This window comes from Anomaloglossus baeobatrachus, unplaced genomic scaffold (genome assembly GCF_048569485.1).
Source record: "Anomaloglossus baeobatrachus isolate aAnoBae1 unplaced genomic scaffold, aAnoBae1.hap1 Scaffold_109, whole genome shotgun sequence".
Taxonomy (NCBI): Eukaryota; Metazoa; Chordata; class Amphibia; order Anura; family Aromobatidae; genus Anomaloglossus; species Anomaloglossus baeobatrachus.
This window is the reverse complement of record NW_027441879.1, coordinates 625,452-642,843: the sequence shown is the minus strand read 5'-3', so window position 1 is coordinate 642,843 and position 17,392 is coordinate 625,452. Positions and strand designations below refer to the sequence as shown.

Sequence of the window (17,392 nt, the reverse complement as noted above, 5' to 3'; positions counted from 1 at the left end):
CGGTGTGATCGACCATTCTATTGTATCCTTCTGTGGATGCTAGTGACCTCTAGTGGGCTTCAAATATAAAAAAGAAATTTATCCTGCACCACCAGGGTTTAGCTTCACAGTTTAGTGGCTGAAGGAAAGCTGCTCCAGTGCTTGTAAAATAACGAGCCACGAGGAACACTCTCAGATGAGAAATAAAATGTCCGAAGTATTATCCACAGTAGAAGAAAAAGCGGCTTCACTCCAAGGTCCATAAAAATGGATTTATTAATACAAAAAGATGTACACAAAAAAAAGCAGTGGTGGAGCTGGGTGCAAGCTCTTCCTGGGAGTAGGTAGCATCTTGGCCTCTATAACCATCTTGGCTTTGAGCAGTTTGTGGCTTTCTGGATCTCGCTGTGTTCGGGGCCTACCTTGATTTAGGATAAATGGCAGCCTGGATTTTCCTTTCCACAGAGAGTTTCCTTCTTACCAAACACTGTAAATAGAGGATAGAAGTGACTGGAAGTAGCCCCACCACCTCCAGCGTCATACACCTCTCCACCCAATACTCAGTCCTCACCTCCTGAGTCCTCAGACACAGACATCTTTCTCTATTTTTCTTGTCAGAAAAGGACCCGGAAATTCCTCACTGCTGCGTCACTTCCTTTTACCACATAAGGCAAAGGGATATACTAAAAAGAATAATGAAAAGGAATAGATAAAAAGAATGAGGATAATAACGTATTAGGTGTATATTATGTAGCTGTATAAAAGATTTCTTGTGCAAGTTAGACATGGAATGAACATTATATATGAGCATTATAGGTGTGGAATGATCATGAAATATCAGTACATTATAGTACATCATTCCACACCTATAATGCTCAGGTAACGTAATATGCACCTGGTTATATGCCATATGCGTTCATTCTCCTATTATCTACAGATATTTCATAATCATTCCATGTGTAACTTGCCCAAGAAACCTTTTATTCATCTACATAATATACACCTAATAAATAAGTTATTATCTTCATTCTTTTTATTTATTCCTTTTCATCATTCTATTTAGTATATCCCCTGCTCCGTACACCTCGTACGCACACGGCTCCTCTCCGTACACCTCGTACGCACACGGCTCCTCTCCGTACACCTCGTACACACACGGCTCCTCTCCGTACACCTCGTACACACACGGCTCCGCTCCGTACACCTCGTACACACACGGCTCCGCTCCGTACACCTCGTACACACACGGCTCCGCTCCGTACACCTCGTACACACACGGCTCCGCTCCGTACACCTCGTACGCACACGGCTCCTCTCCGTACACCTCATACGCACACGGCTCCTCTCCGTACACCTCGTACACACACGGCTCCGCTCCGTACACCTCATACACACACACGGCTCTGCTCCGTACACCTCGTACACACGCGGCTCTGCTCCGTACACCTCGTACACACGCGGCTCTGCTCCGTACACATCGTACACACGCGGCTCTGCTCCGTACACATCGTACACACGCGGCTCTGCTCCGTACACATCGTACACACGCGGCTCTGCTCCGTACACATCGTACACACGCGGCTCTGCTCCGTACACCTCGTACACACGCGGCTCCGCTCCGTACACCTCGTACACACGCGGCTCCGCTCCGCACACCTCGTACACACGCGGCTCCGCTCCGTACACCTCGTACACACGCGGCTCCGCTCCGTACACCTCGTACACACGCGGCTCCGCTCCGTACACCTCGTACACACGCGGCTCCGCTCCGTACACCTCGTACACACACGGCTCCGCTCCGTACACCTCGTACACACACGGCTCCGCTCCGTACACCTCGTACACACACGGCTCCGCTCCGTACACCTCGTACACACACGGCTCCTCTCCGTACACCTCGTACACACACGGCTCCGCTCCGTACACCTCATACACACACACGGCTCTGCTCCGTACACCTCGTACACACGCGGCTCTGCTCCGTACACATCGTACACACGCGGCTCTGCTCCATACACATCGCACACACACGGCTCTGCTCCGTACACCTTGTACACACACGGCTCCGCTCCGTACACCTCGTACACACACGGCTCCGCTCCGTACACCTCATACGCACACGGCTCCTCTCCATACACCTCGTACACACACGGCTCCGCTCCGTACACCTCATACACACACACGGCTCTGCTCCATACACCTCGTACACACGCGGCTCTGCTCCGTACACATCGTACACACGCGGCTCTGCTCCGTACACATCGCACACACACGGCTCTGCTCCGTACACCTTGTACACACACGGCTCCGCTCCGTACACCTCATACACACACGGCTCCGCTCCGTACACCTTGTACATACACGGCTCCGCTCCGTACACCTCGTACACACACGGCTCCGCTCCGTACACCTCATACACACACGGCTCCGCTCCGTACACCTTGTACATACATGGCTCTGCTCCGTACACCTCGTACACACACGGCTCCGCTCCGTACACCTCGTACACACACGGCTCTGATCCGTACACCTCGTACACACACGGCTCTGCTACATCCACACTGTAAACCCCTCCTGACCCCACACATAAACCTCCCCTCATCCAGCACCATGACAACCAGCACAGCAGAGCCCTGCATACACTGAGGAGCTGATCATGTGACCCCTGACTCCTCCCCTCCATGTGACATCATCACAGGTCCTGTAAGCACAGAGCAGCCATATATCTAGTGTGCGGCTCTGCAGGTGGAGGTAGGTGCAGGGTATTATATATCTAGTGTGCGGCTCTGCAGGAGGAGGTAGGTGCAGGGTATTATATATCTAGTGTGCGGCTCTGCAGGTGGAGGTAGGTGCAGGGTATTATATATCTAGTGTGCGGCTCTGCAGGTGGAGGTAGGTGCAGGGTATTATATATCTAGTGTGCGGCTCTGCAGGTGGAGGTAGGTGCAGGGTATTATATATCTGTGTGCGGCTCTGCAGGTGGAGGTAGGTGCAGGGTATTATATATCTAGTGTGCGGCTCTGCAGGTGGAGGTAGGTGCAGGGTATTATATATCTAGTGTGCGGCTCTGCAGGTGGAGGTAGGTGCAGGGTATTATATATCTAGTGTGCGGCTCTGCAGGTGGAGGTAGGTGCAGGGTATTATATATCTAGTGTGCGGCTCTGCAGGTGGAGGTAGGTGCAGGGTATTATATATCTAGTGTGCGGCTCTGCAGGTGGAGGTAGGTGCAGGTTATTATATATCTAGTGTGCGGCTCTGCAGGTGGAGGTAGGTGCAGGGTATTATATATCTAGTGTGCGGCTCTGCAGGAGGAGGTAGGTGCAGGGTATTATATATCTAGTGTGCGGCTCTGCAGGTGGAGGTAGGTGCAGGTTATTATATATCTAGTGTGCGGCTCTGCAGGTGGAGGTAGGTGCAGGGTATTATATATCTAGTGTGCGGCTCTGCAGGAGGAGGTAGGTGCAGGGTATTATATATCTAGTGTGCGGCTCTGCAGGTGGAGGTAGGTGCAGGGTATTATATATCTAGTGTGCGGCTCTGCAGGTGGAGGTAGGTGCAGGGTATTATATATCTAGTGTGCGGCTCTGCAGGTGGAGGTAGGTGCAGGGTATTATATATCTAGTGTGCGGCTCTGCAGGTGGAGGTAGGTGCAGGGTATTATATATCTAGTGTGCGGCTCTGCAGGTGGAGGTAGGTGCAGGGTATTATATATCTAGTGTGCGGCTCTGCAGGTGGAGGTAGGTGCAGGGTATTATATATCTAGTGTGCGGCTCTGCAGGTGGAGGTAGGTGCAGGTTATTATATATCTAGTGTGCGGCTCTGCAGGTGGAGGTAGGTGCAGGGTATTATATATCTAGTGTGCGGCTCTGCAGGAGGAGGTAGGTGCAGGGTATTATATATCTAGTGTGCGGCTCTGCAGGAGGAGGTAGGTGCAGGGTATTATATATCTAGTGTGCGGCTCTGCAGGTGGAGGTAGGTGCAGGGTATTATATATCTAGTGTGCGGCTCTGCAGGTGGAGGTAGGTGCAGGGTATTATATATCTAGTGTGCGGCTCTGCAGGTGGAGGTAGGTGCAGGGTATTATATATCTAGTGTGCGGCTCTGCAGGTGGAGGTAGGTGCAGGGTATTATATATCTAGTGTGCGGCTCTGCAGGTGGAGGTAGGTGCAGGGTATTATATATCTAGTGTGCGGCTCTGCAGGTGGAGGTAGGTGCAGGGTATTATATATCTAGTGTGCGGCTCTGCAGGTGGAGGTAGGTGCAGGGTATTATATATCTAGTGTGCGGCTCTGCAGGTGGAGGTAGGTGCAGGGTATTATATATCTAGTGTGCGGCTCTGCAGGTGGAGGTAGGTGCAGGGTATTATATATCTAGTGTGCGGCTCTGCAGGTGGAGGTAGGTGCAGGGTATTATATATCTAGTGTGCGGCTCTGCAGGTGGAGGTAGGTGCAGGGTATTATATATCTAGTGTGCGGCTCTGCAGGTGGAGGTAGGTGCAGGGTATTATATATCTAGTGTGCGGCTCTGCAGGTGGAGGTAGGTGCAGGGTATTATATATCTAGTGTGCGGCTCTGCAGGTGGAGGTAGGTGCAGGGTATTATATATCTAGTGTGCGGCTCTGCAGGTGGAGGTAGGTGCAGGTTATTATATATCTAGTGTGCGGCTCTGCAGGTGGAGGTAGGTACAGGGTATTATATATCTAGTGTGCGGCTCTGCAGGTGGAGGTAAGTGCAGGGTATTATATATCTAGTGTGCGGCTCTGCAGGTGGAGGTAGGTACAGGGTATTATATATCTAGTGTGCGGCTCTGCAGGTGGAGGTAGGTGCAGGGTATTATATATCTAGTGTGCGGCTCTGCAGGTGGAGGTAGGTGCAGGGTATTATATATCTAGTGTGCGGCTCTGCAGGTGGAGGTAGGTGCAGGTTATTATATATCTAGTGTGCGGCTCTGCAGGTGGAGGTAGGTGCAGGGTATTATATATCTAGTGTGCGGCTCTGCAGGTGGAGGTAGGTGCAGGGTATTATATATCTAGTGTGCGGCTCTGCAGGTGGAGGTAGGTGCAGGGTATTATATATCTAGTGTGCGGCTCTGCAGGTGGAGGTAGGTGCAGGGTATTATATATCTAGTGTGCGGCTCTGCAGGTGGAGGTAGGTGCAGGGTATTATATATCTAGTGTGCGGCTCTGCAGGTGGAGGTAGGTGCAGGGTATTATATATCTAGTGTGCGGCTCTGCAGGTGGAGGTAGGTGCAGGGTATTATATATCTAGTGTGCGGCTCTGCAGGTGGAGGTAGGTGCAGGGTATTATATATCTAGTGTGCGGCTCTGCAGGTGGAGGTAGGTGCAGGGTATTATATATCTAGTGTGCGGCTCTGCAGGAGGAGGTAGCTGCAGGGTATTATATATCTAGTGTGCGGCTCTGCAGGTGGAGGTAGGTGCAGGGTATTATATATCTAGTGTGCGGCTCTGCAGGAGGAGGTAGGTGCAGGGTATTATATATCTAGTGTGCGGCTCTGCAGGTGGAGGTAGGTGCAGGGTATTATATATCTAGTGTGCGGCTCTGCAGGAGGAGGTAGGTGCAGGGTATTATATATCTAGTGTGCGGCTCTGCAGGTGGAGGTAGGTGCAGGGTATTATATATCTAGTGTGCGGCTCTGCAGGTGGAGGTAGGTGCAGGGTATTATATATCTAGTGTGCGGCTCTGCAGGTGGAGGTAGGTGCAGGGTATTATATATCTAGTGTGCGGCTCTGCAGGTGGAGGTAGGTGCAGGGTATTATATATCTAGTGTGCGGCTCTGCAGGTGGAGGTAGGTGCAGGGTATTATATATCTAGTGTGCGGCTCTGCAGGTGGAGGTAGGTGCAGGGTATTATATATCTAGTGTGCGGCTCTGCAGGTGGAGGTAGGTGCAGAGTCTCTATTATTTTCCTCTCCTTCATGTTCCTGTTTCTGTCGTCCTCTTTTCTTTGTTGTTATGACGACGTTGAAGTCGGTTTCTTACTCAGGAATTATTTTTTCTGTTTTTTGGAGGGTTTTTTTTTACAGGTTTTCATCTACAAAAATAAGCCCAATTCCCTACACTGCAGTGCGAAGCCCGGAGGTGAATAAACTGAAAAGCAGCAACAAAAATGATAAAACTGCCACAAAAATGGGCATCAAAGTGGCTCCAAAGGGCGTTATGGAAAGGGTTAATGGCTCCGCACTGCATTGTACTTTATTATTGAGATATTTTTTTTTATTAAACAATACATTTTTTATTGAAGAAATTTTTGTGAATATGGAGCAACAAATACAATTTCAGAGGAGACAAAAACATGAAAAGCAAATAGGAAATCTCCGCCGTCCGGCCTTAGAGCAGATATCTGCAGTCACTGCCTATTATCCATTTGTATTATACAATAAGGCGATAATCAGAGGAATCGTGTAGGAGAAGATGTAATAATACAGAAGAACCAAACAAGGGGAGGAAACAAAGAGGCAGAAGGTGGAGGGGGAGGAAAAGAAGAGGCAGAAGGTGGAGGGGGAGGAAAAGAAGAGGCAGAAAGTGGAGGGGAGGAAAAGAAGAGGCAGAAGGTGGAGGAAATCCCTGAGAGCGACGTCACCTATATGTTGTAATTGACGCCCTTAGGAGAATATATTGGAGATGGACCTACACCTCCCAGTAGCGCCTACCCTGCTCTCCAGTGTAACGGGTTTATAAGCCAGGGCCTCCGCGCTTTTAGATATGTCTGGATTGTCTTATTTTTATAAGCGGACACATTTTTTCATATGAGCAAAAGCAGAGTTTATATCTGCCTTTATTTCATCAACTGATGGTGTGTTTGAGCTTTTCCGGTATCTAGTTATCGCCAATTTTGTTGCTGTAAGAAAGTATGCTATGAATGTTCCACTCTTTGGAAGGTTCGATTGAGTGTTCAGCAACAATAAGGTCTAGGACGGGGAAGGGCGTATCTCCAATCCCATTAATGAGGACAAAAGACGAAACGCTGAGACCTACAGAAGGAAAATCCTTGGACAATCCCATAGAGTGTGTAGGAGTGAGCCTCTGCCTCCACCGCCCCTCCAGCAATGGTCCGAAACATTTGGAAAGAGCGCATTAAGCTTTTGAGGAGTATAGTACCACCTCAGTACTGTTTTCACGTAGGCCTCTATATGTGAGCTACATCGTAGGGATTTGTTAGCTAACGAAAGGGCGCACTTCCAGTCCTCCTCTGAAAATTGAATTCCCAAATTGTCCTCCCATGAAATAAATGGAGTCGATTTCACAAACACATTTCTATCATGCATAAATGAGTAAATCGGTTTTAGGTCTTTCAATGAGTTGCTTTTGTTGCTCAAACTGTAGGTAAGACCTGAGTTGCCCCTCGCCTGCATAAGCGGGAGGTTTGTAAATAGCGACAAATGAGGAATTATTTGTTAAACTCATTACTGGGAATCAAATATTCACGTTGTAGGGTTTCAAAAGAATGAATCCCCACTTCTGCCACCAGGAAAAAATATCAGTGAGATCTCTAGCAATCCACTGACTTAAGTCTAGATCTTGGATTAGGTACTCCAATGTCTCCAATGGAGCTACTTTATACAACAGAGCACCCGAAGGGCTCCCCACCCTATGCATTGCTTCCCATACCGCTGCTGAATTTACTGTGGCGACCAAGAGAGAAACTTTATGTGCATAGGGTAGTAAGGAGGCATACAAGTCTACTGACCTGAGTGAGGCTATTTCTAGTGGAGTCCAATTGGGAACAGCTTCACCGCACCAGCATCTCATAATAGGGTCCAGCTGTGTCGCAAGGTAGTAGTATTTCAAATCTGGAAGACCCAGTCCCCCCAGTTTCTTAGTTTTTTTGATTAGTGATTGGGATAGCTGGGGTTCCTTACCCATCCAGACAGACTTGTTATTCAATTGATGGGCTATCCAGAAAAAAAGATTTTTGGTATGTTATTAGGTAAAATGTGAAATAAATAAATTTGAAAAGTGGCCACTGATCGCACCCACAAGATATCCTGTTTTGGAAACTCATCCAGCTCCTTGTCCACCCTTGTTACTAGAGGGCTATAATTAGTCTTGTACAGGGAATCTATCTGCGCTGTAAGGCGAACCCCAAGGTTGGAAATGTGTTCCTCCCTCCAATCAAAATCAAATTGTTGCTTTAGGTTGGGTAGTTGCTGTTTAGGGATGTTAATGGGGAGTATTTGAGATTTATCCGTCTTTATCTTATAAAGAGAGAGCTCTCCATATTGCTCAATTATGTTTAATTCTTCTGTCAAAGATGTCCTTGGGTTTTCTAAGGATAAAATGATATCATCCGCATATAATGAGATACGGTGAGATTTCCTCTGTACTGAGATTCCCTGAATGGTAGTGTTTTGTCTTATGGTCTCGGCTAGGGGCTCAATGGACAAGATAAATATGAGAGGAGATAGAGGGAAGCCCTGACTGGTACCATTCAAGATTAAAAATTCTTCTAAGAAGGTTCCATTGACATTTACTTTTGTGGATGGGGCGGACTTAGGTGCACAAATCGCTTCTACTATGCGGCCTGTAAATCCTAACTTTCCCAGAACTTCAAAGACAAAAGATCACCTTACCAGGTCAAACGCCTTTTTGGCCTCTAGCGCTACTACAAGTGTCGGACTCTTTTTTTTTTTTTTTTTTTTTTTTTTTTTCTGTTTGCTATATCAATTAGATTGATTAATCTTCTCATATTTCTGCCCTGAATAAAACCAGAATGGGCTGATGAGATTAGTGAGGGAGGAATCGCTGCTAGGCGGTTCGCTAAAAATTTTGCCTAATTTTACTATCTGAGTTAAGGAGGGAGAGGGAAATTGGTCTAAAATTTTGTGGTACGGTTGGCAGATTGCCCTCTTTTAGGAGCGTAATAATGGTGGCAGCTAACATTTCTTTCGGGATAGAGCCAGAATTGACGGCCAACTGAATTCTTTCCTGCAGGTGCGAAACTAGCAGGTCCAAGAAAGTTTTGTAGTAAAAATTTGTTAGGCAGTCTGGGCCTTGAGCTTTATTAACTGGAAGGGACTTTATTGCGGTCGTTATTTCCGCTCATATTAGGGGATGAAGCTGCTCCGGTGAGATGGAGGGGAGATTTAAGGTTTTAAGAAAGGATACCATTGCTTGAGTTTAGGGGAGGAGGAGCTGGAGAATTTTGTTGGCGGTTATAGAGGGATGAGTAGTATTTTCCAAATTCCTTGGCTCTATCATTTGGAGTACACAATTTTTTAGCCAGGTAGCACCCATCAAGCAGGTATGGTAATTTTGATCTCAGACTGAGTGTCTTAAGCCTCTTGGTCAGTAGTTTCATACTGATGCAAAAAGGTGGTCTTTTAATTGAATTCTAAGTTGCCTAAAGTGGGCTTTACACGCTACAATAAATCTTACGATGTGTCGGCGGGGTAACGTCGTAAGTGATGCACATCCGGCATCGTAAGTAATATTGTAGCGTGTAAAACCTACGTGTGATTGCGATTGAACGAAAAAACGTTCATCGCATGCACGTCGTTCAAAAGCTAAAAATTGTACGTCGGGTTGTTCAATGTTCCTGAGGTAGCACACATCGCAGTGTGTGACACCCCGGGAACGATGAACTCAGCTTACCTACGTCCCGCGGCTCCCGCCGGCTATGCGGAAGGAAGGAGGTGGGTGGGATGTTTACGTCCCGCTCATCTCCGCCCCTCCGCTTCTATTGGCCGGCTGCCGCGTGACGTCGCTGTGACGCCGAACGTCCCTCCCACTCCAGGAAGTGGATGTTCGCCGCCCACATCAAGGTCGTATGGAAGGGTAAGTACGTGTGACGGCAAATAATCGTTTGTGCGACACGGTCAACAAATTGAACGTGCCGCACATACGATGGGGGCATGTTACATCGCATACGATATCGTATGCTTAATTGACACGTGTAAAGCAGGCTTTAGTTCTGCTGTGTTATGATCCGAAAAGGATGCTTTGTTCACCTCTTCTAGCTTCTTGAGAGAGAGTATGTTTTCTATTTTGGTCTCTTGTTCCTTTTTAGCTCTAAGGCCCAATTTGATAAAAATACCTCGTACAAAGACTTTGTGTGAGTTCCAGACCGGGAAATAATTGGTTACCGAGTTGATGTTCAGGTCAAAGAATTCCTTCAAGCTCCCCATAATGTAGTCGATATTAGACTGTTTGGCTACTAAAAGTTGATCAAGCCTCCATTATGAGAAGTGAGGACCCATGTGAGCTTCATCTATGGTCAGGGTGATTGGGGCATGGTCTGATCAGGTAAGCTGATCTATGGAGGACGAGATAGATATTTTCAATAATGACCGGCAATGTGGCATTACCAGGAATGTGTCGATTCTGGAATAAGATTTATGAACAGCCGAAAAGAAAGTAAAGTCCCTTTCAGTATCATGTTGAATTTGCCGGATTTCGTATAAGTCCTCTTATTTTGGCTAGCAGAATATGTTGTTTTCTTCCTAGTGTCATGGAATCTAGGTTCGGGTCATAAATCGCTTTGAAGTCCCCACAGTAAATTAGGTGACCTTGCTTCACCCTGTTTACTTGTCAAAGTAACTTCTAAAGAAAACCTGTCTGATTGTTGTTGGCGCATACACCCCTACCACAGTGTACGTTATATTATTAAGTGAGGCTACGTGAATAATAAACCTCCCCTGAGTATCGTGGACAGTTGTAGGTGGGACGTACGCCACAAACGATTTGATAGCTAGAAGTATCCCCCTTTGTTTCTATTTGTAATGCGATTGGATTATCTCTGGTATTATGGGGTGATGTAACCTAAAGGCATCTCTCTCCAGGAGACGTGTTTCCTCGACACAAAAAATGTCACATTGGCTGGACACTGCTTCTCTCCACATAAATGACCTTTTTTGGGGTGTGTTCAGCCCATTTACATTCAGGGAACAAAACTTAAGGACCATTGTTATTAGTAGTATTTTTGCGTTGTTGCTTAGTCTTGGTTAGACCAGCTCCTTGTATTGGGGGTATCTGAGCTGATGGGAATCTATTAGGAACCACGTCGCCCAGGGTATCACAAGGATGGGTGGGGCAGGGAAAGACAACCTGAAAGGAAACACAATTATGCTGCAAACAAACAACATTCTTGAAAAACTTTATTCCCCTACCCAGACTGCACCAATTTCTGTGTCTGAAGAGGGATAGGCAAAGAAAGAATATTTAAGAAATCATACAACAACTATAGCTCTATCAGATGCGTACAGAGTCCTCATCTGGCTAATATTATCACCTCAGCAGTTGCGTCTCTTTCTGCTGGACACTTCTTGCCACTCCTGATCCAAGCGTCACGATGACTCCCCCTCCGCCCGATCGGGGTCAGTGACTTGAAGACCCCAGCTTCTCAAGAGGGTCCCCTCTTCTACTGCAGACATCACCTTATGCCACTCATTTTTATACCTGATGAGGAGTTTCAGCGGAAAATACCTTTTGTATGTAATCACGTTTACACATAGTGCTTGGGTTATATGAGAGAGGGATCTCCTGTAGCCCAGAGTGGTGTCCGACACATTGGCGAATATTTTGATGTGTGAGTAAGGGGATGGCAGAGTCCAGAAGTTTCTTGAAGCCCTTAAAGGTAACCTTTCACCAGTTTTTGGACCTATAAGCCGCGGCCGCCACCACTGGGCTCTTATATACAGCATTCTAGCATGCTATATATAAGAGCTCAGGCCGCTGTGTAGAACATAAAAAATACTTTATAATTCTCACCTCGAAGGTCGGTCCGGTGCAGAACAGTCGGATGGGCGGCGCCGTTCTCCGGGACCAACACCCCCCTTTCGGCCATTTTGGTCTTCCTTATTCTAAAGGTACGGTGCATGACGCGTCTACGTCATACACACGCGCCGGCATTGAGGTCCTGCGCAGGTGCACTACAATACTTTGATTTGCTCTGAGCAGGGCAGACCAAAGTGCGCCTACACTAGACTTCAATGCGCCGCGGCTTCAGAATAAGGAAGACCAAGATAATAGAATGTTGTATATAAGAGCCCAGTGGTTGTGGCAGCAGCTTATAGGCCCAAAAACTGGTGACCGGTTCCCTTTAAGAGCTCTTCCTTGATGTGGAAAAAATGAATGCGAGCCAGCTTATCCCTGGGAACATCATCTGAAATGTGACTTGGTCGGGGCGTTCGATGAATTCTGTCAATTGTCCAGTCCAATTTAGAGCTTTTGGGAAGAATCGTTTTAATCTGTCCCTGGGCATAAGACCTGAGATTAGCTGGTAGAACTTCTATTGAGATTCCTCTGAATTTGAGGTTGTTATAGTATGACCTGTCCTCAAGGTCTGTTAGCTTAGCTTTAATGCCAATTCCCCGTGTGCATCAGCCAGCGGATTGTGAGATTTTGCAAACTCACCCATCTTCTGTTCAATGTGTGTGATTCTTGAATCAATCTCTGATTTGGCCTTGTATCAGAAGGAGAAGAACCTCCAGGTCTTTTTGAATGGAGCGGCTGAAGACCAGTAACTTATCCTTGATTAAAGTCCCTGAGGCCGACTGATCTGTTGTAGGTATGTTTTCCAGGACTTGGGGCAGCATTGAAGGGGGCATCAGTTATCCCGCTGGCTTCCACTGGGTTGTGAGGACCCTTTGGATTGTTAGCACCTTCGCTCCCGTGCCTGGGAGGTGATACAGCTTCTATGTCCCTCAATGGGCTGAACCTGGAGCACGGTACTGGAGAGCTAATGTGCAGTCTCTGTGTGGCAAGTGGGGAATTAGCTGGCGATGCTGGAGGGACCTCTTGGGAAGAGTTGTTATCATCTGCCTCTCCACCTGCGGCCTGCCTCCTCCCCTGATCAGGAGTGTTCTCTTTGTCTCTGGAGGTGTTGAAGAAGAACTCCAGTTGACCTTGCTTTTTCTGACCTCTTTTGCCTCGGGTGATCATTCCACCCTACAGTAAATATTAATTGAGGGGCAGGGGGTTGGGGCAGAGCAAAGTGTTCCTGGTGCTGGGATTCTGTGACTAGGAGCTGTGTGGACTACAAAGTCATTTCAAATAATGGAGCACATAATACCCCCCTATGATGGAGCAGGCCAGGTGTCTCACTGCTGGGGTCTCTCTGCTGATGATACTACGGGCTTGGGGACACACAGTCAGAGATGTTAGTGGCCGGCTTGGATTCTCTCGCTGGTGATGTTGGTATAGGCCTGGGGTCTCTCTAGTAATGATGGTACAGTCCAGGGTTCTCACTCCTTGGGTCCCTCTGATGATGTTGGTACAGCCCTGAGGTCGCTCTAATATAGCTCATAATATAGGCCTGGGGTCTCCCTTTGCTGACTGTAATACAGGCCAGGCCCAGACTACTGCTATACTTTATATTTCAAGTGTAGGGTGGCTCTTATGTATTTGGTGTTGTGTTGACACTATGCTCCCTGTCAAGAGCTCTCACCTCTCCACACAGCAGCTCTGCTCGTTGCCGGGGATTTCCCCTGCTTCAGCTCCTGTAGTCTAAGCGCAGCGCTCAGCCACGCTGGAGTTACTTTTACGGGGCTCCTCTTCTCCTTGTTCCCCTGGATCCACCACCTCAGCTCTGCACCTCACCGTGGCTCAGCCGCCCTCCAGAGCACCAGATGCTCCCGGACACCCCAGTAGGGCTCCAGAGAGGGCACCAGAAAACAGGTACGCAGGATCCACAGGCCGCAGTCGGCAGGCGGGCTTCAGATGTGGACAGGCGACTTGCGGGCAGCAGGGGCTCAGAAGGCGGTCAGTGTCTGGAGTGCTACAGGGTATTATAGCAAATCCCAAGCACACAAATTGAAATGACACAAAGGTAATGCAAATGTGATTTATTAGACTATCTGCAAAAAGAATCGCCACTACCGAAAGAGCAAAACCAACGTTTCGGCTGGTGTAGGCCTTTATCAAGGATTTGCGTGTCATGGAATTATGCATAGGACGAAAAAGAAATGTCAAGGGACTGTAATGAGCGTGTGGCGTCTTATTTTCAGCAGTAAGTTGCAATAGCCAGGGAGGCGTAGATAAGAGGTGAGACAGAGGAGAGATTGCCTTAAGACAGCCAGGAATGGGGACAGGGTCCCAGAGGACGTGGGTGTCAGCAGGTGATTATTTATATTATTACGGGTGTTTGTATTGCCCTGCTTAAAATAGAAACAAAATTCCTTTCCCTGTTTCTATTTTAAGCAGGGCAATACAAACACCCGTAATAATATAAATAATCACCACATCCTTCTTATTTATTTGATCGTTTATTTTCTTCTGTATTTTATAAAAAACACCCACATACATAAAAACATATCATCTTCTTTCCCCCCTTTGTAACATGTTTGCACATTTTTCTAATTTTTATTTTTATCCATCACCACTGATTTTTTTCACGATGATTGCCTCCCATAAGTACAATTCCATCACGGCGCTTTTTCCTTTTCTTGCCTCTTTTTCCCCCTTTTACTTCCACTTGTTCCTTTCTCCCCTTTTTCTTTTTTTCTTCTTTTTTTCTCTTATTTTGCTTTTTTCTTTTATTCCCCTTTTTTCAACATTCAGAACTTCATCCACTCCCTCACGTGTCCATGAGTCACGAGGAGGATGATGACGTAATTAGTGAATACGTGGCTTGTTTATAACATATATATGGGAGCCTGCGGCCCCTTCTCAGCTATAGTATTCTCTGTACATTGTCCTGAGGAAGAGGACGGACATGTCCTCGAAACGCGTAGACCTGTGAAAATAAAGGGAATAGTTTTACTAATCTCATCTGGACTCCTGTGGTTTGGCGCGGTATTTAAACCTGCTTTTCTCCTGCTGTCTTTTATATAACAATACAGCACAGATTAGCTTAAAAACGTTTGGAGTTTATATCGGACGACTCCTTTAAACGTTGCTAAATGTGTTTGGTGAAACTAGGAAAAATGAGATTTGTACATTCACCATGTGTATAATACAACAGGGAACATACATACAGAAGCCTGACAATATACATACAAATGTACAAGCAGCTTGAATCTTACTTAGTAAATGCAGATAGAACCCAGAGCTGCAGATGGCAACAAACATAGATTTCCTTACCAGCGATGCTATCACAAAGGGGATACAATGGAGAATGTCCTCAGTATGTGAGTAATTAGAAAATGGAGACTTAACACCCAGAATGCACCTCCAAAGGGGAGGAGAAAAAAGGCATGAAAAACAAGGCTGGTGCTGATAAAGTTTGATCACTAGAGGGAGCTAAAGTACAATCTAGTAAAGAAACATGTAACGCAAATCAAACAATAAAGAATGCAGATTAACTGCAAATGTCAGAACAGTCCTACTCCAAAAAAACCCTCTATTTGCGGCTCCATAAGGAAGTGTCCAAGCAAGTAAAAGGTTAGAAAATACAGCAGGACTTTTAACAAAGAAAGCAGGCACCCGCAAAAGAAAGGAGACACTTCCCCACCCCCAAAAAAAACACACCCCAAACAATTACAGTTGACAAGTAGCGATAGTGGATGGGCTCTCACACAGAGATCTGTGTCTGTGTGAGGTTCCTCGCTGTTCCAGCCACATTGCACCGCAGAGCCGTGTATACAGTGACAGAGAAAGCAGAGGCAGTAACCATCTGTGCCTTCCTCTCCGTTGCTACATGTTTGTGTGTAGCTGGGTTGCTCTTTTATTTTTCTGCCCACATGCCATATGAAGGATTTTTTTTTCAAAGATGACTCATAGTTTTTCATTTTACCATAAAATGTGCTGGAAATTAAGTAAAAATTCAAATTACGGTGAAATGGTGAATAAATAGTTGGTGCAGACTACATCCGATTACACTGTTGTTACCCCTAGTGCGAGCCGATCAAACACTGCGTCTCACACCGAGCGTACCCGAGCACAGCGATGCTCGTGACAGTGGTTTGCATATGTAAAGCATCCGATCTCCGCACCTTGGAAAAGTCTGAGTTTGTACCGAACACTGAACTTCAGGTTCGCTCATCTCTAGTGGTGAATAAAAATCAATTTTGTAATAAAAATCAGTTTGTGTCGCCATTTTCCGACACCGGTAACATTATTCTTTTTGCGTCGATGGAGTTGAGTGAGGACTTGTTTTTGCTTAATGAGCCGACATTTTCATTAATACTTTCTAGATGCAATATGAATAATTGATCACTTTTCATTGTATTTATATTGCTAAAAAAAATAATGTGCTACTTTTATAGGTCGGTTTTACTACTTACATAGCACATTTCATGTTGATTTTTTTTTTTTCCAACCCAAGTGATATTTTGGAGAGAAAAGGGAAAAAGAGTTTTTGGAGTGCAAAATTCAATACAAATTTATTAGAAAAGGTGACAATAAATTTGTTAAAATTAGTACAAAATTAAAAACAGAGACCATGCCAAACAAAGTCTAGCCATCCCATCATTCCAAGAATGATATAACACAATACATGGTGGCAAATCAAATGTAGGTAGGACATTAAAGCTCAATACTATTGCATTACAATATCTCCTTCACATAGTGTGCTTTAAAAGTATGCATAGTCAGAGTTCATATGATAGTAAATGTCATACCCACAGAGTGATGATATAAATCAAAGGCGGAATTGCCACAATGGTGGCTGGTCTCAGAGCACAAGGACCTCAAGCAAGCCCAACATACGTTTTGGTGGAACATTTTTTCATATCTTCATCAGGGGAGAGGTGCTGTAGTGTTGTCCCGCCAAAAGCTGGGTTTAAATGACCACTGCTGATGTCCGGAACCAGGAAATTACCTAATGGCGGATGCGCAGATTCACCTGGCAATTCTCGCGGGCCGTCACATCATCTCGCTCCTGCCCAAGAGCGAGGACACGTCACCATGGCTCCTGCGTATGCACGCGGCGTATAGACAGCAGTGGTCAAGCTGGCAAGACAAGCTCTAGAATTCATGCATGCGCATGGAAATAACCAGAGCAGACACAGCGGTTCAGTATACAAGAAGGTAACAGACCTCACAGCGGCATCCTTAATACACAGATGAAATTCCAGATATAACGTGAACAGTCCATGACATCCTTCAATGAGGTGAGGGTTTCCACATATTTTCCATACCTATCCCCGATGTCAGAACATAATAACTTTGCCTAAGTGGTGTAAACATACCCAGCATTATTAAAGGACCAGAAATAATTAAAAACAAAAAGGCAATAAAGAGAGAGGAGGCAATAATAACTCAGACAAGGACTGTGATGCAAATATCCAAAAACACAAAAAGGAGAGGGTCTATGGAGTGCTTAATCAAGCCAACTGGTCATTATAGAAATGAGGCGTAACTAATGGACTCATTCAGTCCCTTGGGGACCAAAGTGTCCAGTGTCCAAAATCCATTTCTCCTCACACTGCGCCAGGCATTTTCTGAGGTCACCACCCCTGATCCCCCAGTCTATAACATCAATACCCCTAACTTTTAATTTGGAGGAGTCACAGGAGT

The 17,392-nt window shown here is 46.3% G+C and overlaps 1 protein-coding gene across 2 annotated transcripts in view; it reads left to right on the top strand.

Moving 5' to 3' along the window:
- Positions 1 to 2,681: 2,681 nt before the first annotated feature.
- The window catches only part of LOC142260456 (gastrula zinc finger protein XlCGF66.1-like), a 29,274-nt gene continuing 14,563 nt past the window's right edge, over positions 2,682 to 17,392 (top strand). For both annotated transcript variants that reach the window (XM_075331929.1, XM_075331928.1), the window contains exon 1: positions 2,682 to 2,730. The gene's annotated coding sequence lies outside the window, so the exon portion shown is untranslated. The remainder of the gene's footprint in view (positions 2,731 to 17,392) is intronic.